Here is a 26589-nt window from a genome sequence, read left to right on the forward strand (position 1 = left end):
AATTCTAGATTAGCACACACAAGAGTCAGTTGGTAAAAGAACAAGCGTGTTTTTTAGCCCAAGGTCATCCAAGTCTTCTCTCCCCTTGTCGTCTTTCGAGGCCATCTTGGGTGCATAAGATTAGGATCAAAAACTTTGTTTCTTTTTAAGAGGCCTGCTTGGGCATTTCATCACCCCTTGGACGACCTCAACTCTAGCGTTCTGGCGGAGTATAAGAATCGGGAGGTGAATCGAAAGACACCTCTCTTGGGATCAAGATTTTGTCACTCGGGCTAAGCCTCAAGGAACTTTATACCCTTGAGAAGTAAAAGAGGAGAAGTGGGTTACTGCTCCTCTCGGCTGTGTGACATCTTTTTGGTCTCATCTATAGATTTGGGCCTCACGTACCTTGCGTATATCAAGGACTCCTTAGCTAAACCAACTGTAAGCCTTGTAGACCACCATCTAGGATGTTAATGTGTTTAAGGTGACTGATCAAAACATTTGTAGAACATACACACTCCTTGGTGCAAGTATCACTTTCTGAGAATCAAAAACTTCTATCTAGTTGTTTCTATCTATTGCTTGATCTTTTATTTGTTGAATGAATGTTTGCCAAACTTGGTCAATCCTAGCTGAGGGCATAATTAGCTTAGTCACTGCCTATTCCAGAAGTTGAATGAGTTGAAGCAAAACAACCAAGATCTCTCAAAGCCAAGCAGATTCAAGAATTGATGTCAGAGCAACCCAAACCCAAACAGAAGTTCCACAAAGCTAAACTCAAATCATCTCTAGCATACCAAGAACTTTCAGCCAAGAGAAAAGAAATAACACCAAGCCCACGAATTGCCAAACTCCAAAAAGCAGAGGACAAAGCTACCGACGAAGCACTTCAAGAGGCCTAGTTAGAGCGCAACATCAAATTTAGCCAACATCTAGGAGTTAATCCTGCTTATGCCTTACCAACTAGGCATGATTTTTATGGTTAGACACCCTTGTTTCTCCACATCTTCTTGGATAAGCTTCACTTTAAAGTCATCTTTGTAGAAAAGCCAGCCATCTTAGGTTATCCCCTTAATCATTATTAGCCCATTCATCTCATTTAGAACCAAACCATCTAGCCAGCAATCAAAACCTCACATCTAAGCTTTCAAAATTATTGTCACCTTGCCAAAAGTTTGTCATTCCTAAAATCTTTCAAAATCTACCAATCTCACCAAGGTTATCCCTTTGACAGAGCTTTGTCTAGGGTAATCCAGCTTTGTCACTTGTTATCCCTCATCACCTTGAGCTAAAGGTTGGGATCCATAAGTGGTCAATCTCGTGTTCTTCCTAAAGGATCATCAGTCTATCCTTAAGTTGACACAATCACCACCAAGCTTGCACATAGGAAAGCAGACCTTTTGTGCTTTGGCAACATATCTTTGAAGTTAGAATCCCAAACCCAATCCTCCTTAGGTTTTTTCATATAGCTTTGCCTCAACCTAGGAAATAATTTGCACAGAAAAGCCTTCCCCCCTTTTTTGCATCCACCAGCATTTGTTGCATCCCATCCCTAGGATCATTTTTCATGCCACCCGTCACTCGCTTAGCCAAGAAAAAAGAAACAATGGAGCCCTATCATTTGGATCGAAAAACCTCACCCCCCTTGAGTACTCAGCCATCCTTCAGCCCAGAGAAAGCTATGCCATCACCTACTGACATTGAAGCTTTCATGAACCAACTAGGAAATGCAGTATTGGTAAATGCCATTATAGACAAGAACAAAGAGACAATCATGGCTAATTTTTGAAGGGACAATGTAGGAACCTTTGACTTTGGAAGACCCCCTCCATTATCAAATCCATCTCACCCATTGTTTGGGTAGCTGCCACCACCCATAGGCCCTTATGATCCAAATTATCCTCAATATATGCCAAAAGAAGAACCTCCAGCCAATCCATATGATCCAACAGACCCAAACATACCATCATCCACCCAAGTTGAAATCTCCATGCCATAAGCCAACCCAGCTACCACCACTCCATCCTTGGTTCATACCTCTCCACTCCAAACCCCCTTTACCCAAAACAACTCACCGTTCACCCCCTTCACTATTGCTATTGCTGCTCCCCAACCCAGCCTTCCAAATCCACCCATCTCCCAAATCAGTGCTAGCATCTTTGGCCAACCTCAGCAATATACAACAGGGATGCCACCCATGGGGCCAAGTAATCAACCTTTCATTACCCCCAGCTTGTTCACCGTAGCCCAAAGCACAATCCCATCATTTTCATTAGGTCTTGGGAGCTCAATACCATTAGCCACAAATCTACAAGCTACTACCCTCACTCCACAAAGCTATCAAATCCCACAAGCTACTACCAATTTTCTACCAACCTCCCAAGTGACCCCAGCCCCTACCACCACTCTACCAAGCTTCCAAATCCAGCCACAAAGCTATCAAACCCTATCAGTTCCATTCCCAAGCTTTCAATTCCCACCACCTCCACCACCAACTAATCCATTACCTCCAATTACCAACTACTTTTCAATGCCACTTCTAAGAGGTAATCCACCACCCCAGCCAACCACCAATTATTTGCAGATACCATCCCAAATGGGGGCACAACCCACATATATTGGTCAAACCCCACAAGCCCTCCGATCCTTTCCCCAAGCCTCACAACCATCTTATACCTTACCTCCACAAAGCAATCCATTTATCCCACAGCCAGCTTATGATCCTCAATCCCAACCTCAAATCCCATATCAACAGCAAGCCTTGCAGCACATGTAGCAATATGCACCACCTCCCCCTCAGTAACCTATCATCCACCATGCAGCTGCCCAAACAATGTACAATCCCTATCAGCAAATCCCTCATAGCCATCCATATTCAGTGGCCCCATCTAGCACATACCTACCTCAAGGCACTCCTACATTAGGGGCACCCCAGCCATCACCTATCAATTCAGAATGGGAGCAAATGAAGACAGCTCTGAAAGCCATCCAAGAAGGGAATGATCCAAAGACATTCAAGTTTGAGAATGTGTGTCCTTACCCATTTGACAGAGCCATTACCATGACACCATTTCTCAAACACTTTGAGGTACCCAAATTTGACAAATTCAAAGGAAAAGGAGACCCTATCACACATATCAAAGAATTTTACATGCACTGCTAGGACGTGGCATACAATGATGTCTTCCTCTTGCGCCTTTTTCCCAAAAGCTTGGCTGGACCAGCTCTTGAATGGTTTTATAGAATCCCCTATGGCACAATTAAAAACTTTGCTGAATTATCTGAGGCATTTGTAGCTCAATATGCTCATCTTGTTGAAATAGAGCTATCAATAGTTGATCTTGTCCACACCAAGCAAAAAGGTGGAGAAAGCCTTACCAAATACTTGTAAAGATGGCAAACCCTTACCACCCGCATATCCTGCACCTTGCCAAAATTCCATGTGGTGAAAATGTTTATTGATAATGCCCATCCTAGCTTGGCTCACCACATGACCATGAACTGTTTGCAGACCTACAAAGATATCAAAGAGAAAGGAATGATCCTTGAGCAAGGACTCATTAAAGATGGTGTAGTCAAGATTTACAAGGAAGCCAACCAAAATCAATCACATTCCAATGAACAGTCTAGGTATTGGAACAAAAACAAGCACGTTGCAACAGATGGCGTCACTGACACCAGACATGTGAATATTGTTGGTCCTTCTCACAACCAGTCCAACCCACCATATCAACCAAACAATCAACAAGCTATCAACTACCAACAACAAAATAACCAAAGCTATCAAAACCGTAATCCAAGACCCAACTTCCAAGGGTCTAGCAATCAAGCTAATGCCATCAATGTAGCTGTAGGACAAAATCACAGATACCAACCTACACCTAGAAACTATACACCCCTTGGTGAGCCATTGGATGTCATTTTTGAGAAATTAGTCAAGGAAAACCTCATCAAATTTCCTCCTACCCAGCAAATTGACCCAAGCCAATCCAAAGCTGCATGGTACAAGAACAATGAGTACTACAAATTTCATAGGGTAAAATGTCACACTACCCTCAGATGCATGAACCTAAAAGACTATGTGCAGGACCTCATTGATCGGAAAGAAATCACTGTTGGTGCCCAAACCTCTCCGAATGCAGGCTTATAGATCTATCAAAATGCTTTTCCTCCTCACAACAATCAAAATCCTAGAAAAGAACCTATCCAAACCAACAACAACAACACCAAAAACCGTCAGCCAAACCAACAGCATGGGAAGAACAATGAGCACACTTCATCCTATATAGACTATGGTAGCCTTATAGGTTGTATATCCAAGAAATAACCTTTCTTCAATGTTATCAATATCCAAGGACCAAACAATGAGTGTGCAGTCACCACTCGAAGAGCGCAATTTAACATCGCAGGCCCACCCATTACACCAACACCATCAGCTCCATCAAAAAGCTAGTACAATATCTTGGAACACCTTGGGAACATGCCAGCCCAAATCTCCATTTTAGACCTTCTTCGCACTAGTCCTGTGTACAAGAACATCCTTGACAGTGCTCTCATAGAATTCCGTGTCCCTTCTAATATCAATGCTACTGATTTTCATAATCTTGTTGGACACCTCTCATCCTCATGTGCCCTATCGTTCAAACCCACCGACATACCCGTGGTTGAGCTAGATCACACCCTTCCACTTCACATAGCCATCATGGTATCCAACTTTGCTGTGAAAAGAGTAATGATAGATAATGGATCAGCCTTGAATATTTGCACCCTAAAATTCATAAAACAAGCTGGGTATACTGAGGCAGATATCATCAGTGAGGTTATCACCATCAAAGCTTATGACAACTTGGAAAGAACCACAGAAGGAAATATTTTGCTGCCAATCAAGGTTGGGCCAGTCATCCAAGAGACACTCTGCCATGTTATTGATCTAAACCTACCATTTAACATCCTCCTTGGTCGCCCATGGATTCATGCCATGAAAGCCGTTCTATCCACTTACCATCAGTGCGTCAAATTTCTGCATCAAGGCACTGAGGTAACCATCCATGCCGGTCCAGAACCCTTTGCTTATTGCAATGCAGTTGAAGCTTCATATACAAACCATTGCCCTGGAATTGATATCGGCACATCCATCGCCAACTCATCCCACACTTATAATGACCCAGAAACCATCCTCGCCTCTACCCTGTCTACCGTGAAGATCAATAACAAAGGTTGTGGAGAGTATAGTCTATCAGATGCATTTGTTGTCGGGGCACTCCCACTTGATCCACATGCCCATGGACGATCAACATATCACAAAGCTAAGGAGATTACACCTCCTTGATACAAATAGTTTGGCCCAACAACCTTTGTATCCTCGAAAATCCCTCTTCATGAGGAGCTCACTCCAGATATCAACAAATGGTTACATAAGGATGCACCTCAAAGAAATCAAGCACGCCTTGATCACTTCCGCCAAAAGTATCCCCAAGAACATAAGCTCGTCACTGACAAATGGAACTATCAAGGTGGTGGTCTAGGACCAGAAGAAAGAGGCATGCAGTGCCCCATCGACACACACAAGTGGGAATCGAAGTTAGGTCTTGGCTTTGGCATACCCACAACTGGGGGCACCAATGAGAATGGTCACGCTTTTTCGAACATTCACCACAACCTTGTCAAAATCAAAGACATTCCTGAGGAAGTTGAAAAGAGAGCCTACGACAATATCCTAGACCAAATCTCCCTTGGAGACTCTGTTCTCGAAGAACTATCCATCCACCTCATTGACCTACCACTCGCCCATCCACAACTCATAGATTGGGACCAACCAAGCGTGATACACATTGATGAGTTCACATCAGAGGAAGCGCTTCTAAGATTCATGGGAGCTGAAACACCTCACAAGAAAACAAAGCCAGATTATGCCTATATCTACAAGCTAGATCCCAAGGGCTATTTTGGAGAAAATCCCCAACCTAGTTCTGATACACCCAAAACTAGAACTAAGGTGAATCTGAGACTAGCTAAGGTAGTGAAGAGAACCCCTCAGCAAGAGCATCCAGAGCCACAAGCAGAACATGAGGATTTAGCATTACCTCCTAAAGATAATCGACCAGAGATATCTTCTATTCTAATTGAGGATACTAGGGAAGTCAACATTGGTTCTTCAGAGATCCCTAGGCTTGTTCACATTGCTGCATCCCTATCACAAGACCAAGCTAACCTCCTCTTTGAGGTCTTAAGAGAGAACATTGGTCGATTTGCATGGTCATATCAGGACATGCTAGGACTTGATCCAAAGCTTGTAGTTCATCATCTTGCAGTTGATACAAAGATCAAGCCCGTCAGACAAAAGCTTAGAAAAATGCACCCCAAGGTAGCATTACTAGTCAAAGCTAAGTTAGAAAGAATGTTAGCTGCTAAGGTTATTCAACCTATCAACTATTCAGAGTGGATCTCCAACATGGTCCCCGTCACTAAGCTTTCTGGTGACATCAGAATCTGCACTGATTTCAGAGATCTTAACAAAGCTTGTCCAAAACATGATTTTCCCTTGCCCAACATAGATATGATTGTAGATCTTACAGCTGGACATGAAATTTTGTCCCTCATGGATGGATTTTCTGGGTATAATCAAATCAAGATTGCAGAAGAGGATCAGCATAAGACATCATTCACTACCCCTTGGGGAACCTTTTGCTACAACATGATGCCTTTTGGCCTAAGGAATGCTGGGGCTACCTATCAAAGAGCTATGACAGCCATTTTTCATGATCTCATCCATAGCATTTTGGAGGATTATGTGGATGATATCTTGGTCAAATCTCATACCTTCATAGATCATCTTGCTGACCTGGAGAAAGTCTTTGATAGGTTAGCCAAATATCATCTAATGCTGAATCCCAAGAAATGTGTCTTTGGGGTCACATCTAGCAAGCTTCTAGGCTTTATAGTTTCTAAACGAGGTATAGAGATCGACCCCAAGAAGGTCAAGGCTATCTTAGACATGCCTCCTCCCTAGACACTGCAACAGCTTCGTTCTCTTCAGGGAAAGCTTCAATCTATTCGGTGCTTCATCTCCCAGCTTGCAGATAAGTGTACACCATTTTCACATTTACTAAAGAAGGATGAGAACTTCAAGTGGGATCCTTTATGTCAACGCAGCTTCGACCATCTCAAGCAGTATCTCATCAATCTCTCTATCTTGGTTCCCCCAGTTCCTAGTCGTCCCCTGATTTTGTACATATCAGCAAGACCTACTACTCTAGGGGCACTTCTAGCACAGCTCGATGACTACAGCAGAGAAAGAGCCATCTACTACATCAGTAGAACCCTAGTTGGTTATGAACTCAATTACACTCATATGGAAAAAGCTTGTTTGGCAGTTTTTTTCTCAACCCAAAAGCTTCGCCACTACATGCTAAGTCATACCATCCAACTAGTCTCCAAGATTGACCCTCTCAAGTATATGCTCTCCAGAACAGCACTTACAGGCCGTTTGGCCAAATGGGTTATGCTCCTTAGCGAATTTGACATCCAGTATGTGGAAAGAAAGGCAATCAAAGGGCAAGCTATAGCAGATCACCTAGCTGATACACCTCTAATAGATGCTTATCCATTGATCACAGAATTTCCAGATGAGCATATCTATCTAATTGAAGAACAACCCCCATTGAAACTTTATTTTGATGGCTCATACACATCTCATGGATCAGGGGTAGGAATATTGTTGGTCACACCTCAAGGAGATTACATTCCAAAAGCCTTCAAGCTACAATTCCCTAGCACCAACAATATAGCTGAATATGAGGCCCTCATAGCAGGATTAAAGATAGTTGTAGAATGGAACATTGTTGATCTACAAATCTTTTGCGATTCTCAGCTCATCATCAAGCAAGCCCTAAATGAATATCAAACCAAAGATGAAAAGCTATTACCCTACAAAGAGCTAGTTGATCAGCTAACCCAACATTTTACAAAGCTTTAGTTTACACAAGTGCCTCGAATATAGAACAAAGCAACAGATGCTATGGCTACTATAGGCTCGCTCTTGGAAATTCCCCAAGCAGCTACACAGTATGAGTTTTTAGTGGAGCAACTCCTCACACCCGCCTATGCGAATGAGGATTCAAACCGTGTTTGTATCTTGGTTGGTCCCCAATGCCCTTGGTACCATGAGATTCACACTTACCTTAACGATGGTATCATATCCCCTCACCTCACACGTACCCAATGCCAGAACCTCATCCAAAAATCATCTCGCTATGTTATCATAGCCAATACCCTATATCGTTGGGGTTATCACGATACTCTCTCTCGATGTTTAGACAAAAATGAGGTAGCGATGGTGTTAAAGGAAGTACACTCTGGACTTTGTGGTGTCCACACGAGTGGTATTGTCCTAGTGCGACAAATCCTTAGAGCAGGCTACTCTTGGCCTACCATTGAAGAAGATTCCCGTGGCTTTTTCAAAAAGTGTCTCCCATGTCAGCAGCATGCAAATCTTGTGCACGCTCCAGCACAGGATCTACAGCCTATTGCACCACCTTGGCCTTTCTCTTGTTGGGGCCTTGATCTAGTTGGAACTATCACACCCCTCTCATCTGATGGACATAAATGGATAATAATAGCTACAAACTATTTCACTAAATGGGTGCAAGCATTCCCCCTAGTCTCAGCTACAGGAGTTCAGGTCTCCAAGTTCATCTTGTACCACATTGTTTGCCATTTCGGCATCCCATCCACCATCTTCACCGACCACGGAGGTAACTTTGAAAATCTCAACATGGAAGAATTATGCACTTCCCTTCGCATCCATCACCACTTTTCTAGCCCATATTTCCCACAAGGTAACGGCCAGGCAGAGGAAACTAACAAAAACCTCCTCAAAATCCTAAAGAAAGTTGTCAATGATTCCGGTCGTGATTGGCACCTACAAATAAATCCAGCTCTATGGGCCTATCAAACTTCCTTCCGTACATCCACAGGCACAACTCCATACTCCCTAGTCTATGGTGCCGAAGCGGTACTACCTATAGAGGTTGAACTTCCCTCCTTGCACATATCTCTGCAAGGGCAAATATCAGATGAAGAATATAGAGTAGCTCGGCTCACCCAGCTAGATCTCTTAGACGAGAAGTGACAACAAGCCTATGATCATCTCACAATCTATCAAACTCATCTCAAAAGGAATTTCAACAAGAAGGTGCTTCCACGACACTTTCAGCCAAGTGACATGGTCTTTAAAGAAAACATGAAAGTCCAAGCAGATTGAGAAAAGAAAGGCAAGTTTGAACCTACATGGCTTGGTCCTTATGTTGTCATTGCTTCCTTTGGCTCTGGAGCCTATCAGCTATCTACACCGAAAGGAGAACTCTTGAATGATCCTACTAACATCATTCATCTCAAGAAGTTCTATGCTTGAAGATCCTTGGTATACCTAGCTTTTGAAAAATACAAAAAAAAAAATAAAGAGAAATAAGCTTTCAATGGTGAAAACTTGGCAATACAAGCGCCTTGGATAGGTACCTTGGTGAAAACCTGGTAATTTAGGCACCTTGTGTACTAAAGACTAATCCATTATCTATCACTATCCTATCCCTCATCCATTCACCACCATCCCATAAGACACACTTGCTTGTTCCCTTGGTGTTCTAACCAAATATCCAAAATCTGATGAAGCTTGTAAATACCTCCTGTACAGCTTGTAAATCTTGTACCAAATATTGTATTATACCTTGTAAATCTTGTACCATACCTTGTCTATCCTAATCTTGTCCAAATTTTGTACCATATTCCAGCCTATAAATAATCTTGTAACCTAGCTTGTATACTATCACGTGCACACACAAAACTCCATTTTCACTTAAGCTTTTTGCAAACCATCTACCTATCCACCTATCACCTATTATAGACATCCCATCCTTCACAAACATTTCCATCTCACAAAAACCAAAACATGAACAAACTTGTACATTTGTAACATATCTTGGTCCATCAGCTTGTACATCCTCTTTAGCTTAGTACCATTGTATCTATCCAACGTTCGTGTCAGTTCGTACTTGATCAGCATCTTGCACCCATCGCACATCTTGGTTAGCTATTCCAACGCATCCTTTAGCTAGATTTCCTATCACCAAAGTGTTATCTTTCTTAGTTCAGCTTGCCAGACGCATCACTCATCCAAATCCACCAGCTTCGGTGCTCTCCAATAGATCCTTGCAGGATATAGCTTTCCTCATGTCTGATTTTGGTCCGTTAGTACCTTGTCCTACCCATCTCGTTAGCAAACGGCTCTCTTTTGGATTTTCACTTTCTTTTGATTTGGGATCTTCCCTTTTGGGTCTTGAAGTATCTTTTCCAAACAATCTTTTTGTTCCCTCCTCAAAGTTGCCACGATCTTTCATATCATGGTATACTGCGAATGGGGCAATCTAGGCGTAAGGTCTTGATCAAGTCTTTTGTTTTCTTTTCTTTTCTACTTGTGGGTTACCCAGTGTTGGTTCCACTCTGATTCTTTCGAGATTCATGTGTGATGTTGGAGCAATCCTTGCGTGTTTGTTTTGAGTCAGTTCGTCAGTCCTCTGGACAATTGGTGAAAAGGCCTTGATGTTCTTGGTAACCTTGGCAATTAACCAATAGTCCTATAGCAAATCTACTGCTCAACTACATGGTGGTACTTCTCTTTGAAGTATCCCCCCGCTCAAAAAGCTTCAATGGTTTTCCTTCATCTCCATTATCCCCCATCCATATCCAGCATCCATCTCTCCTACCCCAGCTTATGCATCAGTATCTCTTTGAATCACTCATCACTCTTAGCTTTAGGGATCCACAATCCTAGTCTTAGGGATCCACCAATCCAAATCAATCCACCAAGCCTCATCTTTTGAGATCCACAATCCTAGTCCTAGGGATCTCTAAAACCCATCTTCCACCAATCTGACTCTTTGGAATCCTATTGCATCAGCGTTATAATCCCCTCATCTATCTCCCTATCTTGGATTCCTTTTTATAGCACTCCGCTCCTTCATCCTCCACCTTCCCTAAAGTCTTAAGCTTGCTTCCTCTTGTGCATCTGATTCTCCTTTATCATTCTCCCATAGTGAGAGTTTGAGCTAATTCAGTCCCTTCTCTTTGCCAATCTGAATTTCCTTGCTCATCCGAGATTCTTGTACTTTTCAAGAAGCCATCGAGCCTCACTTTCTCTCCCCACTGCCTTCTTGAGGGGGCATCTCATAGTCCATTCTCTCCTCTTCTGCTCTAGCCTTGAGCATCTTATTTTCTTATCTTTGATGCCATGCCACTTGCAGCATCACATCAAAGAGGGGCAAAATGTAGACACCTAAAAATCTTTAGAAAATAAAGTATTTTTATTTTTTGAAAAAGTCCTAATGACATCATCATTTATTAACTAATTATTTATTTAATTAATTAATTAATTTTTATGCCATTAAATCCCTTTATCTTAATTAAAAATATTTAATTAAGGAATCCCTCCCAAAAATGTTTAAATCTTGTTTAAACATTATTTTCTTATTTATTAATTATTTAATTAATAAATTGACCAGAAAACCCAAAATAAATAAATAAATTATTTTTTGCCCAAAACTTGGCCAATTTCCTTAAGACCACTAACCTCTTCCAAAATCTTCTAATCCTTCTTTAATTTTAATTAAAGGCTAATCCCATCATTTCCTACCCCTAATCCCAACTCAAAATATTTAATTAAGATTAAATATTAATCCTCATGTTTATTAAAAAAGTTTTAATAAATATCTTCTCAACCCAAACCCTTGAAATAAATAAAATTTTATTTATTTCCTAAAAATCTAATTTATCCTCATCCTAAGAAGTTCTAGACTCTTCTAGAAAGTCTTCATCCTCATCCTAAGAAATTCTAGACTATTCTAGAAAGTCTTTATCCTCATCCAAAGTCTAGACTCTTCTAAAAGATGTCTTTAAACCTAATCCTAATCCCCTCCTAACCTTATCACATTCCTTAAACATGGGTTAAGAATTACTAACCCAAGCCAAAGTTAACAAATATCTCCTCCTTCACCCACCCTCATTAAATGCCATCCACTTGCCTATCCCTAAGCTAATCCTAAACCATCCTAATCCATCCTCTAATCATTTGCACAAGCCTAAGCAAGCTTAAAACCTTCCTAATCAAGTCCAAGTTGAAATTGCTCTCATCACCCTCAAAATATCTCAACCATAAAACTTTATGAAGCCCACTAGGCCATAAATGACTCCCAAGCCCTTTTATTGCTCTTACAAGTCATTATGAGGGTCTTTATGAAGATTTTATCCCTTGAGCCTCTTTTGTTGACTCATCCTTCCCCTTTCCTCCATCCTCTCACCATGTGACATGTGTCACTCTTTGATTGGTTGTAAGGAAGCACAATCCATGTGCTCTCTTCTCATGCAATCTGAGCCCTCCATGAGCTTTTTCCCATCCTTGCATCTTAGCCCTCAATCCCTCAAGCCTCTTGCCTATAAATTGGATCCTTCCCCTTTGCAAAATAACACAATCCATAAAGTAAAGTCATAATGCCATTTTGAGAAGCCATTTTACATCAAAACCATACACTCACACCCAAATTCCAACTCCATTTGAAGCCCTTTTTGAAGCATAGGCTTGAGCATACATCCTATCTATTTAGACAAAGCCACTCAACAAGAGAGCTTCTTATTGAGAGAGTCCATTAATGGCTCATATTCTCAATTGAGAGATCATCTTAGTCTATCTTGAAGTTTATGAATTTTGTTTAGTTTGTAGAAGCTTTATTTAAATTTGGTTTCTATTAGCATACTAATATTGCTCATATACAGCAGGCACCACCTCAGGCACCTTCGCAGGGACAGAGGGAGGACCCAGACATGGTTAGGGCTGAGAGGGACAGCCTACGGACAGAGGTAGCCCACCTACAAGGGGTAGCACAGGTGCAGCAGGCACGAGAAGACAGCTTAGAGCAGGCCATGGGGGCCATATAGGCAGAGCTGCAGGTGCAGAGGGTCAGGGGGGACAATGCACATGAGGCCTTAGCATCCTTATAGGCACGGGTGGATGCTAGGGAGTTTTCAGGGATGGGCACCCAGAGAGGGGTGGAGGATCGGGCAGAGGTAGAGAGGCTCCGAGTGGAGGCAGTCGCCTTACGGGCCAAGCGGGCCACTCATCAGGCGCAACTGGATGGATACTACAAGTAGCGGGACATAGCCATGCAGATGGTACAACCAGGGGTAGCCGTCACAGTGCTGCAGGAGGCCCTCATAGCTAATCGAGCAGAGATGAGGGCCATATGAGAGGCAGCCTATTATAGGTCGCTTTACAGGGAGGTCGTGCTTGTTGACCAGCAGCAGCCAAATTTTGAGAGGGGACTCAGCTCATGGATCTTAGGTGGCAGAGCAAGATTAGAGCAGTCCTTAGGACAGCAGAGACCTCCTCAAGGGGGGGATATAGGGGGGGCAGGGCCCTCACAGCCAGCTACATGATATATAGTGATCAGTGTTTTGACAGATATGTGTAGATGCAGTGATTTTTGATGATGCATTTGTATTATATGATTCTATATGATTTGTATATGGATTGTACAGACATTATTTTTTGAGATATATACATGACATGAGTTGAGAATTTTATGTATGTATGGATGCATATGTATGAATTTATGATGTGGATACTAACGCTTGTGATGCAGGATGTGATGCTATGTGATATTTCCTATGATGTATGCATATGTACATGATGCCTAACATGTGTGTGATGCAAATTAGTGGGTGATTATGAGATGTATGCATTGTTTTATGGATGCATGATATATATATGTTAGATGTGATTGCGATGTATATGCCCCTAGATGTGATCACTAAAATGAATGTATGAACTAATGCAATCTAATGAACTAAAAACATCTAATGAACATAAAATGAAATGAATCAAATGAATACTAATGCAATGAATGAATGTAAAAGTGGGAAGCTAATGCAACCTAACGAAAATGAACTAATGAATGAATATCTGTCATAACTGTCACTCATAGAAACCTAGTAGCATGGCGTAGGAGGGGGGAAATAAATAGGACCTTGTCTCAAGCACGACTCGAATGAAACCCCAGACTACATGCATCCTAACTACATGATATCAAGAGATTCTGTTGTGTTTATATGGAGAGCACACCTTAAGTTGATTTGGCAAAATGAGTTTATGTATTATATGCTATAGAAGCATAAATGACATGACTCTTTTGCATGGACTAGACATACAAAATCATAGAGACTTTAGGACAATAGGTGTAGTTTGCATAGTCATGATGGATCAAATGGCATATACGCAATAGAGAGGTCTAGGCACACCCAAAGTCTTTTAGGGATCTTTGGTGGGACATGTGCTAACCTGTTGCCCCCATTACGCAACGCATTAACATAACCTGAAACTGATACACATGAAGTAAAGTCTCAAAAATAGATCATACCACAAAAATATGTATAGTTAATGATAGCTATTCTAGTATGACTAAAATATGGAAGATCAAGGTGCACCATAAAAGGCTATCACTAACACACAAATAAAATCAACCAAAAAGAAACCTCATGATCAAGTGGTCATTTAGTCCATAGTTCCTGCCAAGAACCTTAGGTCTAGAAGTGAATGTCACAATGTCACCTATAGGAAGGAGGCATCCTATGAAAGTGTGTCAAGTTGAAATGTCAAATGATCATAAAATTGTTTATTTTTGGCAAGGGTTGTGAAGCGAACAAGTTTCTTGAAGCATTAACTCTCAAATGGTGATTTTGTGTAAGTCCAAGTGTGGTCACTGTTGTGAAAAAGCGCAATATAATGGGATGACAATCACTCGACAGAAAATGCCTTGCGAACTAGAGGTCTTTCAAAAGATGAAAGTGAAATGGAGCCTCGCAAACAAGAGGTCTTTTATTAGATGCATGAAATGCAAAAGGCTAGATAAGACTTTGCACAAGGGAAGTGGAATGGTGGAATGGAATGAAGCAAAATGAGCCTTATAGACAATGGATGAATCCATACTTTTTTCAGGAACATTTTTCTACTTTTTAGGACTTTTTTCAGGAACATTTTTTGAAATTTTTTTTTTTGGATTTTCTAATTTTCTAATTTTTTTTGGATTTTTTCGGGACTATAAACACTGTACAGGAACTACAAAGGCTTAAGCATAGAACCGCTTGAGATGTTGGATATTTACAGGCTTAGGGAGCGGATCTCCCTCTGGAGTAGCAATCTGATAGGCCCCAGAACCATATTTGGCTGTAATGATAAACGGTCCTAACCAATTTGCCTCAAACTTTCCTTTCTTTTCACGGTTCTGGAGATTCTTCATGTTATGCTGCAAAACTAAGTCACCCACTTCAAATTCTTGTGGCTTTACTTTCTTATGATACTGAAGCTGAAGGTGATTTTGATACACATGGAGGTGGTTTAGGGCATTGATTTGTCTCTCATCAAGGAGTGCCAGCTCTTGCAAGCGAGCAACTCGATATTCTTCTTCGGATATGAGGTTCTTAAGAGAGATTCTGAGGGAAGGGAGCTCAATTTCAATGGGCAAGATGGCTTCAAAACTATAAACAAGGAAAAATGGGGTGGCTCCTGTGGGGGTGAGGATGGAGGTATGGTAGGCCCAAAGGGCGGGAGCAATTTGGATGTGCCAATCATGACCAGTTGCATCAACAGTTTTCTTTAGGATTTTCAAAATGATTTTATTGGTAGCTTCAGCTTAGCCATTGCCTTGGGGGTAGTATCTAGTGGAAAAATGTTGGGTGATTCCGAATTTCTTACATAGTGTGGCAACCTCTTAATTTTTGAAAGGGGTTCCATTATCAATCATGATATCTTGAGGTATACCAAAACAATAAATAATGTAATTCGGGATAAACTTTGAAATCTATTTTCCAGTGATGTAGGTTAATGGAATAGCCTCGAACCACTTTGTGAAGTACTCAGTGGTGGCAATAATGTACTTGTGGCCATTTGAGGAATTTGGGTATACTTGACCAACAAGATCGAATCCCCAGCGGGAAAAGGGCCATGGAGTGATGGTGGGCTGAAGGTCTTAGGCGGGAGTGTGTATCAAATCACCATGCTGCTGACATGGAACACATCTTTTCACAAACTGATATGCATCTGCTTCCATAGTGGGCCAATAATAACCTATCCTAAGAAGCTTTTTTGCTAACGTAAGGCTGCTAGAGTGGGTGCCACAAATCCCTTTTGTGAACCTCTTCTAACACCGTTCGGGCTTCATCTGAACTAAGACATCGAAGGAGGGTTCCATCAAAGTGTTTTTTGAAAAGTGTATCACCTAGGATGGTATAGCGGGCAGTTCGACGGATGAAGGTTTTGCTTTGATTTGGGGTGAGGGCTATGGGAATGGTTTTGTGACATAAATAGGCAAAGATGTTAGCGTACCATGGAGACTCAGGACCAACAATCTCACACACCAACTCTAAATCAATTTTCTCATAAGCAAGAGTAAAAAGATTCTCAACAAGAAACTCACATTTAGGACTATATTCTAGCATGGTAATCATAGAGGCAATAGTAGCCATGGCATCTAACACTTTATTATTAGCCCTTGAAATCTGCTGAAAAACAATCTCTGTAAAATGTTGTTTAAGATCCTCAACTATTCTGCGATAGGGCAAAAATTTCTCATCCTTGGTGTGGTATGCATCTGTGACTTGTTTAATGACCAATTGTGAGTCTCCAAAGACAAGAAGGTTTTTGATATTCCATCTGATAGCTTGACATAGTCCTGTGACCAAACCTTCATACTCAGCTATATTGTTTGTGCAAGGGAATGAGATTTTATAAGACTTAGGAATGAGATCCCCTTGTGGTGTCACAAACAAAATTCCTGCCCCCGATCCCTTTTGAGTAAAGGATCCGTCGAAAAATAATTTTCATGGTGCAGTTGGGGCTAGGGTCATAATTGTGTCATCTAGAAAATTAGCTACAATGGGATGGTCACCTTGAAGAGGAGCTTCAGCAAGTTGATTTGCAATTACTTGTCCTTTAATGGCCTTACGATCCTTATAAACAATGTCGAACTCACTTAAAATTAAGACCCATTTTGTTGCTCGACCAGTGAGGGCGGCTTTTGATAACAAATACTTGAGTGGATCTATCTTGGCAATGAGATATGTAGTATGATTAAGCATATAATGACATAGTTTTTGCATACAAAAGACTACAGCCAAACATGCTCTCTCAATAACAGTGTAGTTTAACTCATAGCCGACTAGTGTTCGACTGAGGTAATATATGGCTTGCTCATTCCCCTTATCATCTAATTGTGCCAAAAGTGCTCCTAAGGCAACTGAAGTAGCTAAAATGTATAGAATCAATGGTCGTCTTGCAATTGGAGGTGCTAAAACTGGAGGATTAGCCAAATATGTCTTAATTTGTTCAAATGCTTTTTGGCATAGGCAATCCCATTGAAACTTGTTTCCCTTGTGAAGCAAATGCTGAAGTGGATGGACCTTATCTGCTAGTTGTGACACAAATCTCCTAATAGATTGTAACTTTCCTTGAAAACTGCGGAGTTGTTTCAATGTGGTAGGTGGAGGCATATCCATGATGGCCTTCACTTTTTCTGGATCTACCTCAATACCTCTTCTTGACACAATGTATCCTAACAATTTACCTGATTTGACCCCAAATACACACTTCTTAGGATTAAGACGCACTTTGTATTTTTCCAATATATCAAAAATAGTGGTAAGGACATCAATGTGGGATTCTCTTATCTTGGAATTTCCTAGGATATCATCAACATAGTCCTCCATTATGACATGTAGGAGATCATGGAATATGGTAGTCATTGCGCGTTGATAAGTGACGCTGACATTTTTCAAGCCAAAAGGCATGACTTGATAACAAAAGGTTCCCCATGGGGTTGTGAATGCCATTTTATGTTGATTCTCTTCTACAATTCTAATTTGGTTATAACCAGAAAATCCATCCATCAAAGACAACATCTCATGTCCAGCAGTCAAATCCACTATGATGTCTATGTTAAGAAGTGGAAAATCATCCTTAGGACATGCAAGATTTAGGCCTCAAAATTTTGAACAAACACAGATGTCCCCCGATGCTTTTCCTATAGGAACAATGTTGGAGACCCACTCAGGATAGTCAATAGGATGGATGAACTTTGCCTCTAACATTTTTTGCAACTCTGCTTTGGCTAGGAGTGCTACTTTAGGGTGCATTTTGTGCAACTTATGCTTTACTGGTTTAATCTTGGGATCAACTGTCAAATGATGCACAACCAAATCTGTATCTAGGCCAGGCATGTCTTTGTATGTCCATGCAAAATTGATTTTTCCTTTTTTCAAGAATTCAGTCATGGCTTTTTGTTCCTCAAGACTTAAGGTAGCAGCAATGTAGGTGATTTTTGGACTATCCTTTGTTCCCAAGTTGACTGGAATTGTGTCTTCATTCAAAATAGGTGACTTTTCTGGTGGCAAGGATTTGAATGGCAGTTCAAGCTCTCCCTCTTCTGGCGCCTCTAAGAGGTTTTCACCAGAAGATGCATCCTTTATTTTATCTTTTTCTTCATCCAAAAGCGCTCTAGAAGATTTTTCGCTAGAGGATGTTTCTTTTATTTTTCCATTTTTATTTTCTTTTTCACTTTTGTGACTAAGAGAGTTGACTTGGCTACCAAATTATGCTTTTTTATTGTACTGGATCTCATGTTCGTAATCTCGAAGATTCTTGAGGCCAAAAAGTGCCATCACTACTTCATCAGACTTATAGATATCGAGAGCTAGTGGTGTATCTTGAAGGTCCCATTCTTTCATGTCGAGGTTGGTGAGAGGTAGGTTAATGGATGAAAGGTCATCTATGGTAATGGCATGGACATAATTATCTAGGTCATCTTCAATGTATTGGAAAGGTACTTCAAAGAATTCCTCCTCTTCAGTCTCAGAATCAAGTTCAACCGTACAATAGTTGTCAGCAAAGGATACCTTAGGTTTAATGGAGCCCAATCCACGTCCTTTAGGATAGCTATTAGCTTCTAAGGGTTGTCTAATTCCATCTTCTTTTGGTCCAAGGCCGGTACCATGATATCCCATGTTTTCAATAATGGGAGGTGCCTTGACATATTTATCCTTAGGAAACTCTACAAGTTCATCTTTTCCATCATAATATAGCCAATCTAGGATATTATCTTCCATTTGCTCATCACTAAGTGAACCCAAATGCTCAAATGTTGTCTTGCTAACTTGCATGGTTTCCTTATTAGTAGAAGGTGACAATTGAGAAGGTTTTCCAAAGGAACGAGGGGAGAGTGGTAGTTATCCTACACACAAGGCATTTTCAAACTTATACTCTCCCATTCCTAAATCAGTAAAAGTGACCTTCTTCCCTGTGGTGTTAATTTTAGTACCTCCTGTAGAACAAGAATTAGTATGCAAAGAACATTAACAAATAAAGTAAACATTCACAAACCAAAAACTAAATTCACATATATGCTTAGACAAAAAAAACAAACAAGAAGTGCAAACCTCACAAGAGAAAACACTCCATGCTTTCTTGATTCTGTAGATGTGTCCTTTTGCTGTGGATGTATGCTCAAGATGCTCAAAAGCTGCTTCAATGGAGATGGGTAATGGCAAATTGGTAGCTTTGTGAGCTCTCAATTTGGCATTATAAGGGTAATATTGATGGCTTTGGTTCTCAAAATAGCATGGTAACTTTAGCTCAAAGATTGTTGATGAAATGGCTTGGGATGGGATTCAATTTATAGGCTAAGGGGTAGAGAGATGGAGGGCTTAGATGCAAGGATGGATGAAGGCTTAAGGAGGGCTAAGATGCACTCAAAGGGGAGCACATGGATTGTGCTTGTTTAGCACCAATGGAAAGGTGACACTTGTCACAAGGAGGATGAGTGTGAGAGGGTAGGGTAAAGGGTTGGTTAAAGTCATGATGAGTGGGGTTGAGTATGTAAGAGGGAAGAGTGTGGAAGATGGGTGTAAGAGTCATGAGTGGGCTTGTAAGAGTCTTTATGTTTTTGTAAGAGCACTCATGACTTAGTGGTTGGGTTTTTTGAGGGGAGACTTTGGTTTGGATTAGGAAAGTCTTAAACTTGTTTAAGGAATGTGACAACATTAGGGGGTGGATTAGGCTTGGGTTTAGGATTAGCTTAGGGATGTTAGAGATGTGCAAGTGGATGGCATTAATGAGGGTGGGTGAGTTAGTGGCTAAGCTTGGTTAGTATGGGTGGATGGGGTGGATTAGGCTAAATGGAGGATTAGAGATAGGTTAGGGGTTTTTGAATTTGAGGATTTCATTTATCAAATAGATTTATTTAATAAATGGGGATTTTTGGAATTAGATAGAAGAATAGGATTTAATTGATAAATAATAGATTATTTGATTTATCAATTAGGACTATAGATGATTAATTAAATTAATCAACTAGGGGATGACAAAGGATTAATTAAATAGAAATTTAATTAATAATGCCTTTTTAGATAACTAAATAGGATTACTAAAATAGTGTAATCAAATTTAGGTGTCTACACCTCCAACCTTCTCTTTTCCCTTTTGGGAGCTTGAATCCTCATTAGCTAATTATGGTACTGTTGTGAGAGATTTAGTTACAATTTTGGCAAACTCACTTATTGGACAAAAATTCATTGGTGCACCTTCCAATCTTTTACAAAATTCAAAAGGGGTGGGATCCCCTGGGATTGTGATATCTCTTCCTTGGTGGGGAAATTTCAAGCATTGATGATAAGTGGATGGGACCGCCTTTAGTGTATGTATCCATGGTCTACCAAGTAAGATGTTATATGGCAAATCCAAGTCTAGGACATGGCATTCAGTATTTATGATGGCTGGTCCAACTTTTAGAGGCAACATGATAACTCCTTTTGATTCTCTTTCCCTCTCATCATATGCTTTTATTGTGATCCTTTTATTAACATCTAGGAGGTCTTCTGGAAGTCCCAAGAAACAAATCATTTTCAATGTACAAAGGTTCAAACCAGACCCATTGTCTATAAGGACTCTTTTAATCTTATGTCATTGTATAAGGACTTCAATGTGGAGTGACAAATTATGGTGGGGATCAGGACCTTGGAAATCTTTATCTGTGAAGACAAGGTGTTGTTGAGCGGCAAGGTTTCCAATCATGGCAGTGAATTGAGAAGCATTAATGTTCTCAAGAACACGAGATTCTAAAAGAGCCTTCTCCAAGATCTCTTTGTGGATGGGTGATGTGGTAAGAAGCTCAAGAATGGATATTTGTGCAGGGGTCTTACCTAGCTGGGCCAACACATCATAGTGAGAAGCGGGCCTTTGTGAGGTGGATGGCGCAGCAGGTGCATGTGGCATTGGGGGATTAGTGTTATTGGGAGTGGCAGCTTGCAAAGTAAGTCTTCCTCATCGAGTGGTGGCATCACAATCAGCCACTTGTAAAATAAGGGTATTCACATGAGTGTTTACTTCTTCAATGTGACCACACAAGGAGTCAAACCCTGATATGTGGTTAGTGGAATAATCATAAGGTGATGCATTTGATGTGGAGGCTTGATTTGCATTGTTGGTATTGTTGTTATCATTGCTGTGATCAGGAAATGGTTTTTGAAATATCTTCAATTTAGCATTTTTAGAGGTTGGACCTCCTTCCAACTCAATTTTCCCATCATCAACAAGATTTTGGATAAAAACTTTGAGCTTGATACATTTGTTGGTGTCATGTCCCTTGATACAGTGATATTTACAGTATTCATTTTCCCTATACCACTTTGACTTTGGTTGATTTTCATCAAAAGGACGTGTGTTAGGAAATAACATCAAGTTGTGATCCACTAATTTTTGAAAGATGGTCTCCAAAGGTTCATGAAAGTTAGTGAACTTTCTATTTCGATCATAGTCACGGTTGTAGTTGTTGTTGGGTGGAAAAAATTGTGTTTGATTTCTAGATTGTTGATTGCTTTGGTTGTCATGATTTGAATTGTTGTTGTTTCGATTGCGGTAGTTGTTGTTGTTCCCTCCTTGAAGGTTTTTGACATTAGTAACACCATCATGTGTAACACCCTTATTCTTGGACCAAACTATGGGTTTGCTATTGTTGTTTGACTCGTTGTTGGAGGATGATGAATTATAATGTTTGATGGTACCTTTTTCCAAAAGTCCATTTTCAATATTCTTGCCCTTTTTGACTAAAGTGGAAAAGTCTTTGGGGCTAGCCATTTTCATGTGGAAGGACATTTCAGGTATCAAGTTCTTGATAAATATATCCACAAGATGGGAATCTTCAATTTTATATGGCATACGATTAGCAAGATGCCTCCACCTTTGTAGGAAGTTGGCAAAAGTTTCTCTGCTTCGTTGTTTTGTGTTGCACAAGTCACTCAATGAGGCATGATGTTCAATGTTGTAAGATTATTGTGCTATAAACTTGCTTGTCAAATCATTGAACGAAGTAAAGGAGCCCTTAGGTAAATTCATTAACCACTCAAGTGTGGGGCCTCCAAGACTTTGTGCAAAGAGCCTCTTAAGATAGTCATTACTGTAGGCTACCTCTTGGCACAAAATGGAAAATTCTTTGAGATGGGTGACGGGGCATGTCTCTCCCATATACTTTTCAAATTTAGGTATTTCAAAACCGGTTGGAAATGGCACCATATTAATGGATTTATCAAATGGAAAAGGAAACATTTCCTCAAAAGAGACATCCTTCACCCCTTTGTTGTTCATGTTAAGGACCAAATTTTGCAATTCTTGTAATTATTGAGCCAAATCTTGATTAGATTGCACTTGTGATTGTTGGGTGTTCACAAATCCACCTCCTAAATTGTGGGGAATTCCAAATGTAGTCGGAGGTGGTGGAGGCACTCCACTTTGGCCAATGTATTGATATGCAGTTGTTGGAATTGGCACAGATGTCTCTACCACAGTGGTTGGCACTTGTAAATAAGAAGAGTGCATTGGTTGTGTCGAAATTGCCATTGGTTGAGTAGGCACTTGTCCAATGCCTAAGCATCCCACGGTTGAAATTGTCAAGGTAGATTGTGGGATACTAGCATGTGTGGTAACATTAGGCATGGCACTAATGATTTGTTGAATATGTTTTGCACTCAATTGAAATGTAGGTTGTGTTGAAGTACCAGATGTAGGCATAGCACTAGTTATCATCATGGTTTCTTTCCCTTTGCTAGATGTTGGAGCTGCATTTGAAGTGGGCAACACGGGTGCACCACCTTTTGTAATTTGTCTAAACAAAGTGTTCTCATCAAATCTTGGGGGAAAATTAACACCATCCTTGACCAAATTTAGAAATATCTTAGTTTTGTTTGCCCTAATAGATTTTTCCATCATTTCCACATTGTACGGGTCTGCAAGGAATGTCCTGACATCATTAGGTACATCGTTAGGGTAAATAGGATCTTCATCTTGGTATACTTCGTCATCATTATCCCCCAAAGTTGTGCTATGGAAGGGATCTTCTAGTTCTCATGTGGATGTTGAGTTAGGTATACCAAGGTTCGAACTAGAGGGAATTGTATTCCCTAATGAAGTTGTGAGCGGAGGAAAAGGATTCTCCACCTCTGGTTGCCTCAATGATTCCCACAAACGTGACATGGGATTAAACGTGAACCTTCCTGATCGTGTGTGCACCATACAAAAGTAACCAATCCAAAGGGTGGAAGATTGTGGAAGAAAAAGAAAATGAGGATGAGAGCTATTAACCTTTTGTGATTAAAGGGTCAACTACCCAAGTGTGAACAAAAGACCTTGGTTTAGCAAACAAAGTGTGATTAGAGTATAGTAGTATCTTTCTCCTACCAAAGATAGCCAAGTGATCTTGTAGGCAAGATAGGACACCAAATTGATTACTCACTATTTGGAGATGGACTTGTGATCCCAAATAAGTAAGTGTGATTAGGATAAATGTTTGCTTATAGATGAAAGGTCTAATGTTGAAATGTCAAAAGGTGTTTTAAGTTTGAGCTCCCTAGAAGAAAATTTGAAAGTGGAAGACTAGAAGTTTGGAAAGATGAAGGTAGATATAGAAGATGAAAGTGTTGTGGTTACTTATGTAGTTAACTCAATCCTTGTTCACTCGAAATAAAAACCTTGGGTTCACTCCTGGGAAAGCAGACCAATTTCAAAGTTTTCCATTGTATTCAATTCTATCATAACGGTCTTGTGTAGCTTCTTCTTATTGAATGTCTTTGATAGCGTATCGGAATTGTTTGTCACCGTATGCTAGGTTCTTCCTTTCCTTGTAGACAGGTGGTTTGGAGCACTTCACTTTCTTATGTTTGACTTTGTTGACTTTATCGGTCATGGCAGGAATAAAACAAGACTCAAATTTCAAGTACCCAAGAACTTTGCAATAAGATGTGACTAGACTCAACCAATTTCAAAATACAAATGACCAAAAGTAACCGTGAGTCAAGAAGACCTCACTTAACCTATCTCACTCAATGAAAGGTTACCTCACAATTTCACTCATTTTAAAACTCGTTTGATGTTTTTGGCTTTTGGTTTTTGAATGTTTGAACAAGCACGTTGAACACGCCAACAACCCTAATAAGGCTATCTCTAGGATGAAAAAGGCTTATCTAGAGGGAGTCCTCGATATACACAAGGTACGTGAGGCCCAAATCTGTAGATGAAAGGAAATACTACCACACAATAGGGGGGAGATGGTAACCCAAATCTCCTCCTTCACTTCCCAAAGGTATAAAGTTCTTTGGGGCTTAGCCAAGAGTGACAATATTCCACTTCCAAGAGAGGTGTCTTTCGATTCACCCCCCGATTCTTATACTCCGCCAGAAAAAGGAAGTTGAGGTCGTCCCAAGGGGTGATGAAATCCCCAACCAGGCCTCCTAAAAATAAAAAATAAAACCACTTATTTCTTGTGCACCCAAGATCGCCCAAAGGCGCGAGGGGAGAGAATACGTAAGTGGTCTTGGAGTTTAAAAGACACTTGTTCTTTCCAAATGAAGCTTTAAATTTTCTATCTACTTGAAGACACTCGTGATTAAAACATGCAAATTTCTTTCCAACTTGAAATAGCGCCAACATAAATAAAAATGCGAGTTCGTCAACAAGAAAGTAAAGCGAGCACGTGAAAGTAAAATGCTAAAAATAAAAATGCAAGAAATAAAGTCAATTTACCTTAGGGCATTCAAGAGTGTATGACTTCATTTTAAGCACCAAACCCAAATGTGATCTAGCCTAGGCATACATGTCCATTTTAAGCACCAATTCCAAATATTGTTTAGCCTAGGCATACATGTCCATTATCCTTTAAAGCATTCAAGATGGTGTGAATTCTTTTTAAGCACCAAATCCAAAGGTGTCTTCTAGCCTACACATTCATGTCCCTTTTAAGTACCAAAGTCCAAATGTTTTCTACCCTACGCATTCATGTCAATTTTAAGCACCAAAGTCCAAATATTTGCTAATCTAGACATTCATGCATTCAAATGAAAGTGTTTAATCCATTCAAGTTCATTAGCCTTTAAGGTTTAAGTGATAAAAATCACTACAAATCTCCTTTAGTGATGAAAATCACTATTGGTTTTGCTTTTAGGTTTTTAAGGTTACTTCTCTACATGAAAATCGTTAGTTAAAACCTGCAAGTCAATCAGTTAGCTAAAATTATTGTTAAAAATTGGACAATTCTGTCAAAATGCAGAGACGCCAGAATACAAGCGCAGACGCCAAAACACGCAGACGAAGAAACTCGAAGATGCTAAACTACGCAGACGCCAAAACACACAGACGACAAAACTCGAAGATGCTAAACTATGCAGACGCTGAAACTCACAGATGACAGGCGGCAAAGCAATTTCGGACGCAGATGACAACTTAAAAATCGAAGACGCCAAAACTCGAAGATGACAAAATGGTTACAGCCCCCAACGTAGACGACAGATTAACTTCGCAGACAACAAAACTAAAGACCAAGATGATAGAACTAAGGACGTAGACGACAAAGTAAAATTTGGAGATGACAGATTATAAACGTAGATGACAGTCGGGTAACGGAGACGACAAAATAGAAATGGAGATGATAGAATGGTTTAGGCGGGAAAGCAAGAAGGTTTTGAACCACTGCGGAGATGCTAGAAGCTGGAGACGCTAGTATGCGTAGACGCTAGTATGCGCAGACGCTAGTCTGCGGAGACGACAATCAGAGACAATGATGCGGCCTTCAGAGACGACAATGCGATATTTTGCGACTGAACTAAGATTATTTGCAAATTTTTGAAATGAAATCAGGGACGTGGGTCCCACCAGGCGTGCCAAAATATGTGCTAGAAAATGTGACCTACAAGAAGCATGGGTTAACAAACAAACACTAGTTTAAAATCATGAAATTGCATCAAAGATTTATCAAGAATGAAAAGAACAAAATACCAACTAATGCTTGCTTGAGTTTTGCAACCCTAAAAAACCAACAAATCCAACTTTCCAGCCACCTCTATAGCTCAACAAGGACACCCATGAGAGGCCTTGTTGGTGTGTTAAGATGGGGGGGGTGTTTGATGTGCTCTCCCAAACACAACAATAAATGAATCTCTTGAGTGAGTGAGTGCAAATGTGTATGCAAGTAA

Source organism: Cupressus sempervirens, chromosome 5 (genome assembly GCF_028749045.1).
Source record: "Cupressus sempervirens isolate cs-2001-9-10 chromosome 5, ASM2874904v1, whole genome shotgun sequence".
NCBI lineage: Eukaryota > Viridiplantae > Streptophyta > Pinopsida > Cupressales > Cupressaceae > Cupressus > Cupressus sempervirens.